Source organism: Arachis stenosperma, chromosome 5, assembly GCF_014773155.1.
Source record: "Arachis stenosperma cultivar V10309 chromosome 5, arast.V10309.gnm1.PFL2, whole genome shotgun sequence".
NCBI lineage: Eukaryota > Viridiplantae > Streptophyta > Magnoliopsida > Fabales > Fabaceae > Arachis > Arachis stenosperma.
This window is the reverse complement of record NC_080381.1, coordinates 106,432,974-106,451,547: the sequence shown is the minus strand read 5'-3', so window position 1 is coordinate 106,451,547 and position 18,574 is coordinate 106,432,974.

Genomic DNA, 18,574 nt, shown 5'->3' with positions numbered 1-18,574 from the left:
TGAGGCGTGCTTTATTGGTTTCTTTTTTCCAAGGGGCATTTATTGTGAGGGGACGTTTTAGGTGTCTTTTCCCTTATTGCCCCTATGCGCCTTTTTATTATTTAGGGCTATTTTGTCTTTTCCTGCCCCTTTTGAAACCGTTTTGGCTTTTCGCCTCACTTCCCTCGTTCATTTCATTTTCCATTCGTTCTCTCTTCTGAAAAAATTCTCCTTCTCTCTGTGCTGCTTTCTGGTGTTTCTTTGAGCTACTACTTCTGCTTCTCAGCTTTTTCCAAGCTCTTTTTCTGCATTATCAGGTTGGTATGCCTTCGTTCTTTCTTGCTTTTGTTTTTGTGGTGTTTTTGTGGCTCTGTATTTTGTCATGCGTTATTCTGCTGTTTTCTTTTCATGCTGCATTTGTGTCTTTTGGGGTGGTGGTATTTGTGTTTGAAGGGGCAGAGCACCGCCGTGTTGGTTCGATAGTGGGTAGTAGGTTTTTATCTTCCATGCTTCTGCGTAGGGTTAGTAGGCTGATAGTGGTGCTCCTCCCTGTTTTACGTATGCGCCGGCGGAGGAGTGAGGGTGTGGGTACTCCGATAGCCCCTTCCCGGGGCGTTCCCACTCGTTACGCTTGGGTGACTAGCAATGTGTGGGGCGTTCCGTCGCGGATGACAGAGGCCGATCTTCAGAGGCTCCGTGATCAAGGGGCGATTTGTGGTGGCGGTGATGCGGAGCGGCAATACGAGCTTGCACTCCTGGATGCCGATGAGCATGTTTGCTATCTGAATCTTGATTCACTCACTGTGCCGGATTGGATGTGGGTTTATGAGTCGATGTTCACTCGGCTCGGCGTGCGACTTCATTTTTCGCCGTTTGTTCAGGATTTACTGAGTCGGTGTTCTGTGGCATTTGTTCGGGGAGCGCCCATTAAATCCTTGGGATGTCATGGGGGATCCTGAGGCCTGTCAGACGTATATTGGTGTGTGGTTGTTTCCTTCTTTTTAATGTTTGTTTTCCCGATTTTGTGCCTTTAATTGTTTTTTGATGTTTATTCTTTGGTTTCTCTCAGTTGAGATGGCTGGTGGTTTTGACTTCCTTGGCGCGTTTGAAGGCAGCAATGGATCAGGAGGAGGGGTCGTTGGCCTCTCCTGTTAACCCTGCCTCCAACCCTGCTGCGGATTCCCGAGCTGTTTCTCAGGAGGTGGTTTCGTCGGGAGTGAGGGTTGGTGCTCGGGCTTCACCTGGTCCTGTGAGCTCGCCTGAAGTTGTTATGGTGACGGCTGCCGAGGCTTCTCGGAAAAGAAAGAGGCCTGATGAGCCTAGTAGTAAGACCTTTGGGGAAGAGGGTGTTGTGCCTACTGTGATGGACCGCCGTTTTGATGCTTCGGGGTTCATAGATCAGCACTTGATGCTTGGAATGGAGCCATTTTTTGATGAGTGTGATGTTTCATTCCAAGCTAAGTCGGTGTATCGTGCCCTCCTTCGGTCTGCTGTTATCGTTCGGAAGGCTTAGCCCGTGATGGCTTAAGTCGGTCTGTTGGACAAGAAGCTCCGTCATTCTCAGGCTGAGGTGGCTAAATTGAAAGAGCAATTTAAAGCTGCCGAGGTGGCGAGGGAGAAGGCGCTTAAGTCTTCCGAGGAAGCTGGGGCGGAGATTCTCCACCTTTCCAAGGTCGAGACTTCACTTCTTTCTCAGCTGAGTGCGGAGTGGCAATGGGCTTTGATGAACCCAGTTTTGACGGTTTATCTTGTATTGATTTTAAGAGATTTTAATACCTTTTACCCTCATTTATTCAATGAATTAGCATAGTTTTGTGATTGTCTCCTTATTTATTCTTAGATGTGAAAACATGCTTTTTAGACCTTAAAGTAGCTAAATTCAATTCACCTTTGATTCCACTAGATGCCTTGATATGTTTGTTAGTGATTTCAGATTGAAAAGGCTAGGAATGGATCAAAGGAGTGAAGAGGAAAGCATGCAAAGTGGAGAAGTCATGAAAAGTCAAAGAAGTTGAATTCGCCTATGGACGCGCGCGCGCATCTGGCGCTTACGCGCAGCTTGCGAATTACCCCATGGATGCGTACGCGTGATGTGCGCGTACGCGTCAGTGCTGGTTTATGATTTTTTAATGAAAACGTGACCAACGAATTTTGAAGGGTTGTGGGGCCCAATCTCAACCAACTTTGGCACCTAAACTGCTATTTAAAGCCAAGGATTGAAGAGCAAAAGGGATTTTCAATCATTCACACTCATTAGGATTAGTTTAGAAGTAGTTTCTAGAGAGAGAAGTTCTCTCTTCTCTCTAGAATTAGGATTAGGATTAGGATTAGTTCTTAGATCTAGGTTTTAATCTTTGCTTTCTTTTACTTCTACCTTTCAATTCCTTGTTGTTACATTCATCTTCCTCTATTCTTTTCTTGTAATTTCCTTTATGTTGTTCTTATACTTTGTTGTAGATCAACTTTTGTTCCTCCTATTCTCTTTCAATTCAATTAGAGGTAATTCATAATAATTGTGTTCATTTGATTTGTTGTTGTTTAATTCCTTGCAATTGAGTAGTGTAGATTTACTTTTCTTGCAATTTTACTATGCTTTCCTTTTATGCCTTCCAAGTGTTTGATGAAATGCTTGGTTGGAATTTAGAGTAGAATTTTATGTTCTTGGCTTGGAAAGGTAACTTAGGAACTCTTGAGTTACTAATGTCCAAGTAATTGATGATTGGGATCTATTGACTCTAGTTCTCACTAATTGAATTAGTAGAGAGTTAGTGATTAATCCTTGCCGATTCTCATATTGTGGTTAGTGATTAGGATAGAGATCCTTGACCACCAACCCTTGCCAAGACCTTTTTAGCCATTAGTTTACTTTCTTGCCATTTATCTTTCATGCCTCTTATCAAAACCCCAAAAATAATTCATAACCAATAACAAGACACTTTATTGTAATTCCTAGGGAGAACGACCCGAGGTTTGAATACTTCGGTTTATAAATTTTAGGGGTTTGTTTTAGTGACAACAACTTTTTGCATGAAAGGATTATTGTTGGTTTAGAAACTATACTTGCGACGAGATTTCATTTGTGAATTCTAAACCGTCAAAAATCCAATCATCAAAATGGCGCCGTTGCCGGGGAATTGCAATGGTGTTATGTTATTGGTTATTGTATATATTCGAATATTGTGAATAGCTTGATTTTTGGATTGTTTGTTAGTTTTTGCTAGTCTTAGTATTTTGTTTCATTATTTCTTATTAGTTTTTGTTTCTTATTTTCTATTGCTACCATGAATTATCACTTTGGCTATGAGTGTGATTACAACTATGTTGTAGGTGATGAGAACTTGAATGAGAATGTGTATCAAGGATGGGACAACCAAAGATGGGAGGAGCCATATGCATATGATCAATCCTCATGGTAACAACCTCCACCAATGTACTATGAAGAAGAGCCATTCTATGATGCATATCAATCAAATGGCTATGGTGAATCTCCTTGTGATTTTCAAGAACCACCACTATATGCCTATGAGTCATATCCTCAACATGAACCTCAACCACACTCACAAGCCTATTTTCAACAAACACCTCCATATGACCATGATCCTTACCTACCATACCAACCTCCTTTTGAACCATATGAGCCATATATGGAACCACAATTCCAAGATTACTACTCCCAAGAACCACCTCAATACACACCACCACCTTACCAAGAAGAACCACCTTCCTATAATGAACCCTTTCTCCAAGACAATGAACCCTCCCATCCACCCCAATCTCTAATAGATGACATCCTTGATGTTCTTGTGAAAGGACAAAAAGAGATGACAAGGGATGTGCAACAATTCATGAGCGCCTTGGATGAGGTGGTAAACCGGCTAGCATCCCAACTTTTGGACACTCAAGGAACTCCCATGGCTACATGTGGAGAATCTAAAGAGGAACATAGCATGAAGGAGAGATTGGAAACTCCGGTGGAAAAGGAGGAAAGCTACTTTGTGTTAGAACAATTGGAGGAACCTATGCCTATTAAAGAAGAGGAAGAAGTGGTTAAAGACTTAGGAGACGCGGAACCTCCATGGGAAGCTAAAATCATAGAGATTTCCTCCAAGAAGATTGAATTTGATGTTAAGGAGGAATGTGCACAACCTCCAAAACAATTGTTGAATGAAGATTTGGAAGGGATGAAGCAAGAATTGAGTTCCCTTGGTGATGAAGATCATGCATCCAATCTTCTTGGTGAAGAATCCTTTGAATTTGAAGAACCTTCTCCCAATGAATTTGAAAGTGATGTGGAGGTAGATTTCTCTCAACCTCCCATTTATGACTTGAGTGATGGAGAAGAGTTAGATGAAGTTGATGAACAAAGGATTGAGAATGAAGAAGTTCATGAAGAGGTGGAGATTGACGAGGAAGCAAACAAGGGAGTAGAGCTTGCAAGCACATTGGAGACACCTCTCCCTAAGTCACCACCATCCATTCTCTCATTCAAGTGGGTAAATTCCTTATACTTAAGCTTTGTTATTCCCCTTGAATATGGTTTGCTTGAGACGGATGGTCAACTTAGAAAAATTAGTGGCTTTAAGAGTAAAAAGGAGATGGTTAGTGGTTGGAAGCATCATTCTAGGTTCATTATGGTCACATGTCCAAAGCTTGATAGCAAAGGTTGGTGTATAACTAGAGTACATGGGTCTAGAAGGATGTTTGGTCACTTTGTTGAGAATTCACCTTGCTCACCACCCACATGGATTAATGATAATCAACTTGGAGATGGGTGTGAAGACAAAATATGGGATCCGGGAACACATGAGGATCAACATTGGGAGCCCATGGTTTGTGAAGAACTCCATCAAAGCTTGGAGATATTTGATGAGCGGATAATTTATACGCTTTTTGGCATTGTTTTTAGGTAGTTTTTAGTAAGTTCAAGCTACTTTTAGGGATGTTTTCCTTAGTTTTTATGTTAAATTCACATTTCTGGACTTTACTATGAGTTTGTGTGTTTTTCTGTGATTTCAGGTAAATTCTGACTGAAATTGAGGGATTTGAGCAAAACTCTAAAAAAGGCTGACAAAAGGACTGCTGATGCTGTTGGATTCTGACCTCCCTGCACTCGAAATGGATTTTCTGGAGCTACAGAACTTCAATTGGCGCGCTCTCAACGGCGTTGGAAAGTAGACATCCAGGGCTTTCCAGAAATATATAATAGTCCATACTTTATTCGAAGAATGACGACGTAACTTGGCGTTGAACGCCAAGTACAAGCAGCTGTCTGGAGTTAAACGCCAGAAAAACGTCATGATCCGGAGTTGAACGCCCAAAACACGTCATAACTCAGAGTTCAACTCCAAGAGAAGCCTCAGCTCGTGGATTGATCAAGCTCAGCCCAAGCATACACCAAGTGGGCCCCGGAAGTGGATTTATGCATCAATTACTTACTCATGTAAACCCTAGTAGCTAGTCTAGTATATATAGGACCTCTTACTATTGTATTAGACATCTTTGGTCTCAGTTTTATTTTATTCTTCATCTTAGGAGATCATTGATCACGTTTTGGGGGCCTGGCCACTCGGCCATGCCTGAACCCTTTGCTTATGTATTTTCAACGGTGGAGTTTCTGCACACCATAGATTAAGGGTGTGGAGCTCTGCTGTACCTCAAGTATTAATGAAATTCTATCTTCTTTTATTCAAATGCTATCTTAGTTTTATTCCAATATATTCATTCGTACCCAAGAACATGATGAATGTGATGAGCTAGATAACCCTCATTATTATTCTCACTTATGAACGCGCGTGATTGACAACCACTTCTGTTCTACATGCAAACAAGCTTGAATGTGTATCTCTTAGATTCCCCAACAGAATCTTCGTGGTATAAGCTAGATGGATGGCGGCATTTATGAGGATCCGGAAAGTCTCACCTTGTCTGTGGTATTCCGAGTAGGATCCTGGGAATCCGGAAAGTCTAACCTTGTCTGTGGTATTCCAAGTAGGATTCTGGTAATGAATGACTGTGACGTGCTTCAAACTTGCAAGAGCTGGGCTTTAGTGACAGACGCAAAAGAATCAAGGGATTCTATTCCAGTAGGCGCGGGAACCAACCAGTGATTAGCCGTACTGTGACAGAGTGCGTGAGCATTAGTTTTCACTGCGAGGATGGGATGTAGCCATCAACCATGGGTGATGCCTCCAGATGATTAGCTGTGCGAGTGACAGCCGCATAGGATATTTTCCCGAGAGGATTAAAAGTAGCCACCGCTGATGGTGAACCCCTATACACAGCTTTCCATGAAAAGGAGTAAGAAGGATTGAGTAGAAGCAATAGGAGAGCAGGCGTCCTTGGGCCATACAGCATCTTCATATACTTAACTGAAATTCCTACCAATGAATCTACATAAGTATTCTATCCCTTTTATTATTTCCTTTTATTATTTTATTTTGAATCTAATCAAGTATCATGTTTAATCCGCCTGACTGAGATTTACAAGATGACCATAGCTTGCTTCATACCAACAATCTCTGTGGGATCGACCCTTACTCACGTAAGGTTTATTACTTGGACGACCCAGTACACTTGCTGGTTAGTTGAACGGAGTTGTGAATTCAACCAGTGCCATAATAATGATTTCATACAAAGACAAGCAACTTAAAGAGAATTGATCACAATTTCGTCCACCAAGTTTTTGGCGCCGTTGCCGGGGATTGTTCGAGTATGGACAACTGACGGTTCATCTTGTTGCTCAGATTAGGTAATTTTATTTTCAAAAATTTTTCAAAAATCTTTTTCAAAATTTTTCTTTTCTTTTTCATTTTTCCAAACTTTATTTTCGAAAAAATTAATAAAAATACAAAAAAATCATAAAATCATAAAAAAACCAAAAATATTTTGTGTTCTTGTTTGAGTCTTGAGTTAATTTTTAAGTTTGGTGTCAATTGCATGCTTTTAAAATTTTTCTTGCATTTTTTCGAAAATCTCATGCATTCATAGTGTTCTTCATGATCTTCAAGTTGTTCTTGACAAGTTCTCTTGTTTGATCTTGATGATTTCTTGTTTTGTGTTGTTTGTTGTTTTTCATGTGCATCTTTGCATTCATATTTTCCATGCATTAAAGATTTCTAAGTTTGGTGTCTTGCATGTTTTCTTTGCATAAAAAATTTTTCAAAATTATGTTCCTGATGTTCATCAGGATCTTCAAAGTGTTCTTGGTGTTCATCTTGACATTCATAGCATTCTTGCATGCATCCATTGTTTTGATCTAAAATTTCATGCATTGAGTATTTTTGTTGTTTTTCTCTCTCATAATTAAAAATTCAAAAATCAAAAAAATATCTTTTCCTTATTTTCCTCCAAATTTTCGAAATTTTGGGTTGACTTGGTCAAAAAATTTTTAAAATTAGTTGTTTCTTACAAGTCAAGTCAAAATTTCAATTTTAAAAATCTTATATTTTCAAAATCTTTTTCAAAAATCATATCTTTTCCATTTTTTTTCTTATTTTCGAAATTTTTAAAATTATTTTTTTCAAAAATCTTTTTCTTATCTTTTATATCTAATTTTCGAAAATTAGCTAACAATTAATGTGATTGGTTCAAAAAAAAAAAAAAATTTGAAGTTTGTTACTTTCTTGTCAAGAAAGGTTCAATCTTTAATTTCTAGAATCTTATCTTGTAGTTTCTTGTTAGTTAAGTCATTTTAAAAATTAAATCTTTTTCAAAATATCTTTTTATTAAAATTTTTTATCTTATCTTTTTATCATATTTTTAAAAAAAAAAATTTATCTTTTTCAAAATTTGATTTCAAAATATCTTATCTAAACCTCTTACCTTCTTATCTTTTCAATTTTGATTTCAAATCTTTTTCAATCAACTAACTAACTTTTTGTTTGTTTCTTATCTTTTTCAAAACCACCTAACTACTTCTCCCTCTTCTATTTTCGAAAAATATCTCTCTCTTTTCAAAAATTCTTTTTAATTAATTAATTGTTTCAAATTTTAATTTCAATTACATTTATCTCTAATTTTCGAAAATCACTAACCCCTTTTTAAAATTATTTTTGAAATTCTCTTTCTTTTTTCTTCTTCTATTTAATTATTTGTTTACTAACACTTCTCTTCACCTCTCTTCATCTAAAATCCGAATCCATCCTTCTTCATTCTTCTACCCCTTTCTTTTTCTACTAACATAAAGGAATCTCTATACTGTGACATAGAGGATTCCTCTTTCTTTTCTTGTTTTCTTCTCTTTCATATGAGCAGGAACAGGGATAAAGGCACTCTTGTTGAAATTGATCCAGAACCTGAAAGGACTCTGAAGAGAAAACTAAAAGAAGCTAAATTACAACAATCCAGAAGCAACCTTTTAGAAAATTTCGAACAAGAGGAAGAGATGGCAGCCGAAAATAATAATAATAATGCAAGGAGAATGCTTGGTGACTTCACTAAGCCAACGTCCAAGTTTGATGGAAGAAGCATCTCCATTCCTGCCATTAGAGCCAATAACTTTGAGCTTAAGCCTCAACTAGTTGCTTTAATGCAACAAAACTGCAAGTTTTATGGACTTCCATCTGAAGATCCCTATCAGTTTTTAACTGAGTTCTTGCAGATCTGTGAGACTGTAAAGACGAATGGAGTTGATCCTGAAGTCTACAGACTCATGCTTTTCCCTTTTGCTGTAAGAGACAGAGCTAGAATATGGTTGGATTCACAACCTAAGGATAGCCTGGACTCCTGGGATAAGCTGGTCACTGCCTTCTTAGATAAATTCTTTCCTCCTCAAAAGCTGAGCAAGCTGAGAGTGGATGTTCAAACCTTCAAACAAAAAGATGGTGAATCCCTCTATGAAGCTTGGGAAAGATACAAGCAGCTGACCAAGAGATGTCCATCTGACATGTTTTCAGAATGGACCATATTGGATATATTCTATTATGGTCTCTCTGAATTTTCGAAAATGTCATTGGATCATTCTGCAGGTGGATCTATTCACCTGAAGAAAACGCCTGAAGAGGCTCAAGAACTCATTGACATGGTTGCAAACAACCAGTTCATGTACACCTCTGAGAGGAATTCCGTGAATAATGGGGTACCTCAGAAGAAAGGAGTTCTTGAAATTGATGCTCTGAATGCCATATTGGCTCAGAACAAAATGTTGACTCAACAGGTCAACATAATCTCTCAAAATCTGAATGGATTGCAACATGCATCCAACAGTACTAGAGAGATAGCTTCTGAAGAAGCTTATGATCCTGAGAACCCTGCCATGGCAGAGGTTAATTACTTAGGTGAACCTTATGGAAACACCTATAACTCATCATGGAGAAATCATCCAAATTTCTCCTGGAAGGATCAACAAAAACCTCAACAAGGTTTTAACAATGGTGGACGCAATAGGCTGGGCAATAGCAAGCCATATCCATCATCTTCTCAGCAACAGACAGAGAACTCTGAACAAAATAACTCTAATTTAGCCAATATAGTCTCTGATCTGTCAAAGGCCACTTTCAGTTTCATGAATGAAACCAGATCTTCCATTAGAAATCTGGAGGCACAAGTAGGCCAGCTGAGTAAGAAAGTTATTGAAACTCCTCCCAGCATTCTCCCAAGCAATACAGAAGAGAATCCAAAAGGAGAGTGCAAGGCCATTGATTTAATCAAAGTGGCCGAATGCACAAGGGAGGAGGAGGACGAAAATCCTAGTGAGGAAGACCTCCTGGGACGTCCCTCAAGCAAGAAGGAATTTCCTATTAAGGATCCAGAGGAATCTGAGGCTCATCTAGAGACCATAGAGATTCCTTTAAATCTCCTTCTGCCATTCATGAGCTCTGAAGAATATTCATCCTCTGAAGAGAATGAAGATGTGACTGGAGAGCAAGTTGCTCAATACTTAGGAGCTATCATGAAGCTGAATGCCAAGCTGTTTGGTAATGAGACTTGGGAAAGTGAACCTCCCTTGCTCATTAGTGAACTAGATATTTGGATTCAGAGAACTCTACCTCAAAAGAAACAAGATCCTGGCAAGTTCTTAGTACCTTGCACCATTGGCACCATGAGCTTTGAAAAAGCTCTATGTGATCTTGGGTCAGGGATAAATCTTATGCCACTCTCTGTAATGGAGAAGCTGGGAATCATTGAGGTACAACCTGCCTTGTTCTCATTACAATTGGCAGACAAGTCCATAAGACAAGCTTATGGAATAGTAGAGGACGTGCTAGTAAGGGTTGAAGGCCTTTACATCCCTACTGATTTCATAATCCTAGACACTAGGAAAGAAGATGATGAATGCATCATCCTAGGAAGACCTTTCCTAGCCACAGCAGGAGCTGTGATAGATGTCAACAGAGGTGAGTTAGTCCTTCAATTGAATGGGGACTACCTTGTGTTTCAGGCACATAGCCATCCCTCTGTGACAAAAGAGAGTAAGCATGAAGAGCTTCTCTCAGTTCAGAGTCAAGAAGAGCCCACACAGTCAAACTCTAAGTTTGGTGTTGTGAGGCCACAACCAAACTCTAAGTTTGGTGTTCAAACCCCATATCCAAACTCTAAGTTTGGTGTTGGGACTACACACTAAATTGACCTGATCACCATGTGGCTCCATGAGAGCCACTGTCAAGCTATTGACATTAAAGAAGCGCTTGTTGGGAGGCAACCCAATTTTATTTATCTAATTTCATTTTATTTTGTTTCTTATTTATTTTTGTGTTTTATTAGGTACATGATCATGAGGAGTCACGAAAAAATCAAAAAAATTAAAAACAGAGTCAAAAACAGAAGAAAAAAATTTTTTCACCCAGGAGGTAGCGCAGACTGGCGTTCAACGCCAGTAAGGTGCATCTGGCCGGCGTTCAACGCCAGAACAGAGCACCATTCTGGCGCTGAACGCCCAAAACAAGCAACAACCTGGCGTTAAACGCCAGGATGGTGCACAGAGAGGACAAACTGGCGCTGAACGCCAGGAACAAGCATAAAACTGGCGTTCAACGCCAGAAACATGCATTACATGGGCGTTGAACACCCAGAACATGCACCAATGGGCGTTTGAACGCCAGAATGATGCATGAAGGCATTTTACATGCCTATGTAGTGAAGGAATGGTATTTGTTTTCACCTCAGGACCTGTGGACCCCACAGGATCCCCACCTACCATATTCCCACCTTACCTTTTAATCCTAATCACACTCTCCTAATCCAAATCTCATTTAACTCTTCTCCATATCACACTTCCCAAAAACCTTCACCAATCCCCTCAAGTCCTCTTCCCAATTACCCCATTCACCATTCACATCAACCTCCCCTTCCCCATAAACCCCACCTACCCTCATAAAATTCAAATTCAATATCCCACCCCTTCCCACCCAAAATGGCCGAACTAACACCCTCCCTCTCCCTATAAATAACCTCCCATTCTTCTTCATTTTCACACAACACAAACCCCTTCTTCTCCCAAATAGCCGAACCTACTCTCTCCCTCTCTACCATATTCTCTTCTTCTTCTTCTACTATTCTTTTCTTTCTTGCTCGAGGACGAGCAAATTTTAAGTTTGGTGTGGTAAAAGCATAAGCTTTTTTGTTTTTCCATTACCAATGGCACCTAAGGCCGGAGTTTCCTTAAGAAAAGGGAAAGGAAAAGCAAAAGCTTCCACCTCCGAGTCATGGGAGAAGGAGAGATTCATCTCCAAAAGCCATCAAGACCACTTCTATGATGTTGTGGCAAAGAAGAAGGTGATCCCTGAGGTCCCTTTCAAGCTCAAGAAGAATGAATATCCGGAGATCCGACATGAAATCCAAAGAAGAGGTTGGGAAGTCATAACCAACCCCATGCAACAAGTTGGAATATTGATGGTTCAAGAGTTCTATGCCAATGCATGGATCACTAGGAACCATGATCAAAGTATGAACCCGAATCCAAAGAACTACATCACAATGGTTCGGGGGAAATACTTAGATTTCAGTCCGAAAAATGTGAGGTTGGCGTTTCACTTACCCATGATGCAAGGTGATGAACGCCCCTACACAAGAAGGGTCAACTTTAATCAAAGGTTGGACCAAGTCCTAATGGACATTTGTGTGGAAGGCGCCCAATGGAGAATAGACTCCAAAGGCAAGCCAGTCCAACTAAGAAGACTGGACCTCAAGCCTGTAGCTAGAGGATGGTTGGAGTTCATCCAAAGATCCATCATCCCTACAAGCAACCGATCTGAAGTTACTGTGGATCGGGCCATCATGATTCATAGCATCATGATTGGAGAGGAAATAGAAGTTCATGAAGTTATCTCCAATGAACTCTACAAAATAGCCGACAAGCCTTCACCAATGGCACGGCTAGCCTTCCCCCACCTTATATGCCATCTATGTTACTCAGCTGGAGTTATCATAGATGGAGATGTCTCCATTGAAGAAGACAAGCCCATCACCAAGAAAAGGATGGAACAAACAAGAGAAGTTCCTCACGGCCCTCAAGAAGAACATGAGGAAGTTCATCATCAACAAATGCCTCAAGGAATGCACTTTCCTCCCAACAACTATTGGGAGCAACTCAATACCTCCCTAGAAGATTTAAGCCACAATATGGAACAATTAAGGGTGGAACATCATGAGCACTCCATCATTCTCCAAGAAATAAGAGAAGATCAAAGAGCAATGAGGGAGGAGCAACAAAGGCAAGGAAGGGACATAGAAGAGTTGAAGAACATCATTGGTCCTTCAAGAAGAAGACGCCACTAAAGGTGGATTCATTCCTTGCTCTTTATTTCTTTCTGTTTTCGGTTTTTAGTATGGTGTTTATTTATGTTTTGTGTCTTTATTTCATGATCATTAAGGATGTAACCATGCCTTAAAGCTATGAATAAAATCCATTAATCCTTCACCTCTCTTAAATGAAAAATGTTTTAATTCAAAAGAACAAGAAGTACATGAATTTCGAATTTATCCTTGAATTTAATTTAATTATATTGATGTGGTGACAATACTTTTGTTTTCTGAATGAATGATTGAACAGTGCATATGTCTTTTGATATTGTTGTTTATGAGTGTTAAAATTGTTGGCTCTTGAAAGAATGATGAACAAGGAGAAATGTTATTGATGATCTGAAAATTCATGAAATTGATTCTTGAAGCAAGAAAAAGCAGTGAAAAAGCAAAAGCTTGTGAAAAAAAAATGGCGAAAATTTTAGAAAGAAAAAGAAAAAGCAAGCAGAAAAAGCCATGAGCCCTAGGTAAGAGTAAAAAGGATCCAAGGCTTTGAGCATCAATGGATAGGAGGGCCCAAGGAAATTAAATCCAGGCCTAAGCGGCTAAACCAAGCTGTCCCTAACCATGTGCTTGTGTCATGAAGGTCCAAGTGAAAAGCTTGAGACTGAGTGGTTAAAGTCGTGATCCAAAGCAAAAGAGTGTGCTTAAGAGCTCTGGACACCACTAACTGGGGACTTTAGCAAAGCTGAGTCACAATCTGAAAAGGTTCACCCAGTTATGTGTCTGTGGCATTTGTGTATCCGGTGGTAATACTGGAAAACAAAGTGCTTAGGGCCACGGCCAAGACTCATAAGTAGCTGTGTTCAAGAATCAACATGCTTAAATTAGGAAATTCAATAACACAATCCAAAATTCTAAGTTCCCAGAGACGCCAATCACTCTAAACTACAAAGGAAAAAGTGAGATGCCAAAACTGTTCAGAAGCAAAAAGCTACAAGTCCCGCTCATGTAATTAAATTGATATTCATTGATATTTCTGAATTTATAGTATATTCTCTTCTTTTTATCCTATTTGATTTTCAGTTGCTTGGGGACAAGCAACAATTTAAGTTTGGTGTTGTGATGAGCGGATAATTTATACGCTTTTTGGCATTGTTTTTAGGTAGTTTTTAGTAAGTTCAAGCTACTTTTAGGGATGTTTTCCTTAGTTTTTATGTTAAATTCACATTTCTGGACTTTACTATGAGTTTGTGTGTTTTTCTGTGATTTCAGGTAAATTCTGACTGAAATTGAGGGATTTGAGCAAAACTCTGAAAAAGGCTGACAAAAGGACTGCTGATGCTGTTGGATTCTGACCTCCCTGCACTCGAAATAGATTTTCTAGAGCTACAGAACTCCAATTGGCGTGCTCTCAACGGCGTTGGAAAGTAGACATCCAGGGCTTTCCAGCAATATATAATAGTCCATACTTTATTCGAAGAATGACGACGTAACTTGGCGTTGAACGCCAAGTACAAGCAGCTGTCTGGAGTTAAACGCCAGAAAAACGTCATGATCCGGAGTTGAACGCCCAAAACACGTCATAACTCAGAGTTCAACTCCAAGAGAAGCCTCAGCTCGTGGATTGATCAAGCTCAGCCCAGCATACACCAAGTGGGCCCCGGAAGTGGATTTATGCATCAATTACTTACTCATATAAACCCTAGTAGCTAGTCTAGTATATATAGGACCTCTTACTATTGTATTAGACATCTTTGGTCTCAGTTTTATTTTATTCTTCATCTTAGGAGATCATTGATCACGTTTTGGGGGGCTGGCCACTGGGCCATGCCTGAACCCTTTGCTTATGTATTTTCAACGGTGGAGTTTCTGCACACCATAGATTAAGGGTGTGGAGCTCTGCTGTACCTCAAGTATTAATGAAATTCTATCTTCTTTTATTCAAATGCTATCTTAGTTTTATTCCAAGATATTCATTCGTACCCAAGAACATGATGAATGTGATGAGCTAGATAACCCTCATTATTATTCTCACTTATGAACGCGCGTGATTGACAACCACTTCCGTTCTACATGCAAACAAGCTTGAATGTGTATCTCTTAGATTCCCCAACAGAATCTTCGTGGTATAAGCTAGATGGATGGCGGCATTTATGAGGATCCGGAAAGTCTCACCTTGTCTGTGGTATTCCGAGTAGGATCCTGGGAATCCGGAAAGTCTAACCTTGTCTGTGGTATTCCGAGTAGGATTCCGGTAATGAATGACTGTGACGTGCTTCAAACTTGCAAGTGCTGGGCGTTAGTGACAGACGCAAAAGAATCAAGGGATTCTATTCCAGTAGGCGCGGGAACCAACCAGTGATTAGCCGTACTGTGACAGAGTGCGTGAGCATTAGTTTTCACTGCGAGGATGGGATGTAGCCATCAACCATGGGTGATGCCTCCAGATGATTAGCTGTGCGAGTGACAGCCGCATAGGATATTTTCCCGAGAGGATTAAAAGTAGCCACCGCTGATGGTGAACCCCTATACACAGCTTGCCATGGAAAGGAGTAAGAAGGATTGAGTAGAAGCAATAGGAGAGCAGGCGTCCTTGGGCCATACAGCATCTTCATATACTTAACTGAAATTCCTACCAATGAATCTACATAAGTATTCTATCCCTTTTATTATTTCCTTTTATTATTTTATTTTGAATCTAATCAAGTATCATGTTTAATCCGCCTGACTGAGATTTACAAGATGACCATAGCTTGCTTCATACCAACAATCTCTGTGGGATCGACCCTTACTCACGTAAGGTTTATTACTTGGACGACCCAGTACACTTGCTGGTTAGTTGAACGGAGTTGTGAATTCAACCAGTGCCATAATAATGATTTCATACAAAGACAAACAACTTAAAGAGAATTGATCACAATTTCGTCCACCAATATTAATCTTGAATGATGGAGCTTATTGGAAGTCCAAGCATTGGTGGAAGTTCCAAGATGAGTACAAGCACAAGCCACCTTGAGAGAAGCTCCCCATAAGTCCAACTTAAGGACTTAAAATAAAAGTGCTAGGTGGGAGACACCCCACCATGGTAATATCTTTTCATTTTCTCTTTTGTAAATATTTGGTAGAATTAGTCTAATTTCATGTTTTGTTTAGTTAGTTGAGTATATTTGGTATTTTAGTATGTTAAATAAGGTTTTATGGTATTTTGGTAGTTGTTTGGAGGTTTGGAATGCTTGGATTGGTGCAAAAAAACATAGCAAAAATTTTTGAAAAAACAGAGCACCATCCACGCGTACGCGCACTTCACGCGTACGCGTGCATCAAGCGTTTTCAACCATCCACGCGAGCGCGCCATGCGTGCGTACGCGTGGATTGAGAAGTTTCACATTCCATATATTTTTCAGAGAGTTATGCCTACGTCGCGCCAACATTGTGCCTTTGGCACAATCCCACTCACGCGCACGCGTATATGACGCGTACGCGTCACTCTCGAAATAAGCCATCCGCGCGCGCGGGGCATGCGCGCGTACGCGCGGCATGCGCACGTACGCGCAGATTTCCTTCCTTCACCACATTTCTTTTCTTTTCCTCTTTCTATTTCTTTCCTTCTCCTTTCTTCCTTCTCCCTCCTACCCCTCATCCAACACTTCCAAACACCATGGATAACCCCGTTTTGATGGTTTATCTTGTATTGATTTTAAGAGATTTTAATACCTTTTACCCTCATTTATTCAATGAATTAGCATAGTTTTGTGATTGTCTCCTTATTTGTGCTTAGATGTGAAAACATGATTTTTAGACCTTAAAGTAGCTAAATTCAATTCACCTTTGATTCCACTAGATGCCTTGATATGTTTGTTAGTAATTTCAGATTGAAAAGGCTAGGAATGGATCAAAGGAGTGAAGAGGAAAGCATGCAAAGTGGAGAAATCATGAAAAGTCAAAGAAGTTGAATTCGACCATGGACGCGCGCGCACACCTGGCGCTTGCGCGCACCTTGCGAATTACCCCATGGACGCGTACGCGTGATGTGCGCCTACGCGTCGGTGCTGGTTTATGATTTTTTAATGAAAACGTGACCAACGAATTCTGAAGGGTTGTGGGGTCCAATCTCAACCAACTTTGGCGCCTAAACTGCTATTTAAAGCCAAGGATTGAAGAGCAAAAGGGATTTTCAATCATTCACACTCATTAGGATTAGTTTAGAAGTAGTTTCTAGAGAGAGAAGTTCTCTCTTCTCTCTAGAATTAGGATTAGGATTAGGATTAGTTCTTAGATCTAGGTTTTAATCTTTGCTTTCTTCTACTTCTACCTTTCAATTCCTTGTTGTTACATTCATCTTCCTCTATTCTTTTCTTGTAATTTCCTTTATGTTGTTCTTATACTTTGTTGTAGATCAACTTTTGTTCCTCCTATTCTCTTTCAATTCAATTAGAGGTAATTCATAACAATTGTGTTCATTTGATTTGTTGTTGTTTAATTCCTTGCAATTGAGTAGTGTAGATTTACTTTTCTTGCAATTTTACTATGCTTTCCTTTTATGCCTTCCAAGTGTTTGATGAAATGCTTGGTTGGAATTTAGAGTAGAATTTTATGTTCTTGGCTTTGAAAGGTAACTTAGGAACTCTTGAGTTACTAATGTCAAAGTAATTGATGATTGGGATCCATTGACTCTAGTTCTCACTAATTGAATTAGTGGAGAGTTAGGACTTATGGACTAGGATTGATATAGCTCATTTGACTTTCCTTTACTACTAGTTAGAGGATGATTTAATGAGATTAATCCTTGCCAATTCTCATATTGTGGTTAGTGATTAGGATAGAGATCCTTGACCACCAACCCTTGCCAAGACCTTTTTAGCCATTAGTTTACTTTCTTGCCATTTATCTTTCATGCCTCTTATCAAAACCCCAAAAATAATTCATAACCAATAACAAGATACTTTATTGTAATTCCTAGGGAGAACGACCCGAGGTTTGAATACTTCGGTTTATAAATTTTAGGGGTTTGTTTTAGTGACAACAACTTTTTGCATGAAAGGATTATTGTTGGTTTAGAAACTATACTTGCAACGAGAATTCATTTGTGAATTCTAAACCGTCAAAAATCCAATCATCAGGCTTCCGATGCGGGTTCTCAGGCTACCGTGATTCTTGGCGAGCTGGAGGTTTTGAAGGCCGAAGTTGCTGCTCTAAAGAAGGAGAAGGCGGAGTTGTTGGTTGACGCGAAGGGAGCTATTGTGGCCACCAAGGAAACGATGAGGGCTCAAGCTTCGGTGCTGGCCCCGGGTGCGGATGTGTCGGTAATGGGGGCTTTTAAGACCATCCGTGATGGCCGGATTGTTGACCTTGCATAGTTTTATTGTTACTTGTTTATTTTGGTTTGTTTTAAACTTTGTTTTGTGTTGGATATTTGGTTGGCCGTAGGCCGTGTATTTTGATGTTTTTTAGACTCTGAGTTGTGCCATCGTGGCCGCTCATAACTTGCTTTCTTTTTAATGACTCGTGCGGCCGTTTGGGCTTTTTATTTTAAGTCATTTGTGTTTAAGCCGTTGTGACTTGGGACCTTTGGTAGGCTGTTAGTGTTTCAGGGATATCCGTGTGTTAGGTCCCGAGGGTGATCAGCTCTCGGTGTTTGTGGCCGTATCTCTATTCCGTTTTGGGAAGTAAAAGGGGGAAGGGTAAAACATAGTGGAATTTATTTTGGCCTCGTTAAAACCCTCCGTTATGGCGGGAAAGAGTACCCGTGTTTAATACTTTAAATATAAAAGGGTAAAACAAATGTAGTACAGAAGTAAAATCTGATTTAAAAAAGGAAAAAAAAGACAAGGGAGGACCTAGGGCGGTCAATCTAAGTGTAGTAGCGTCGTAAGTTGGCGGTGTTCCATGTTCTCGGAATTTCGTAGCCGTTAAG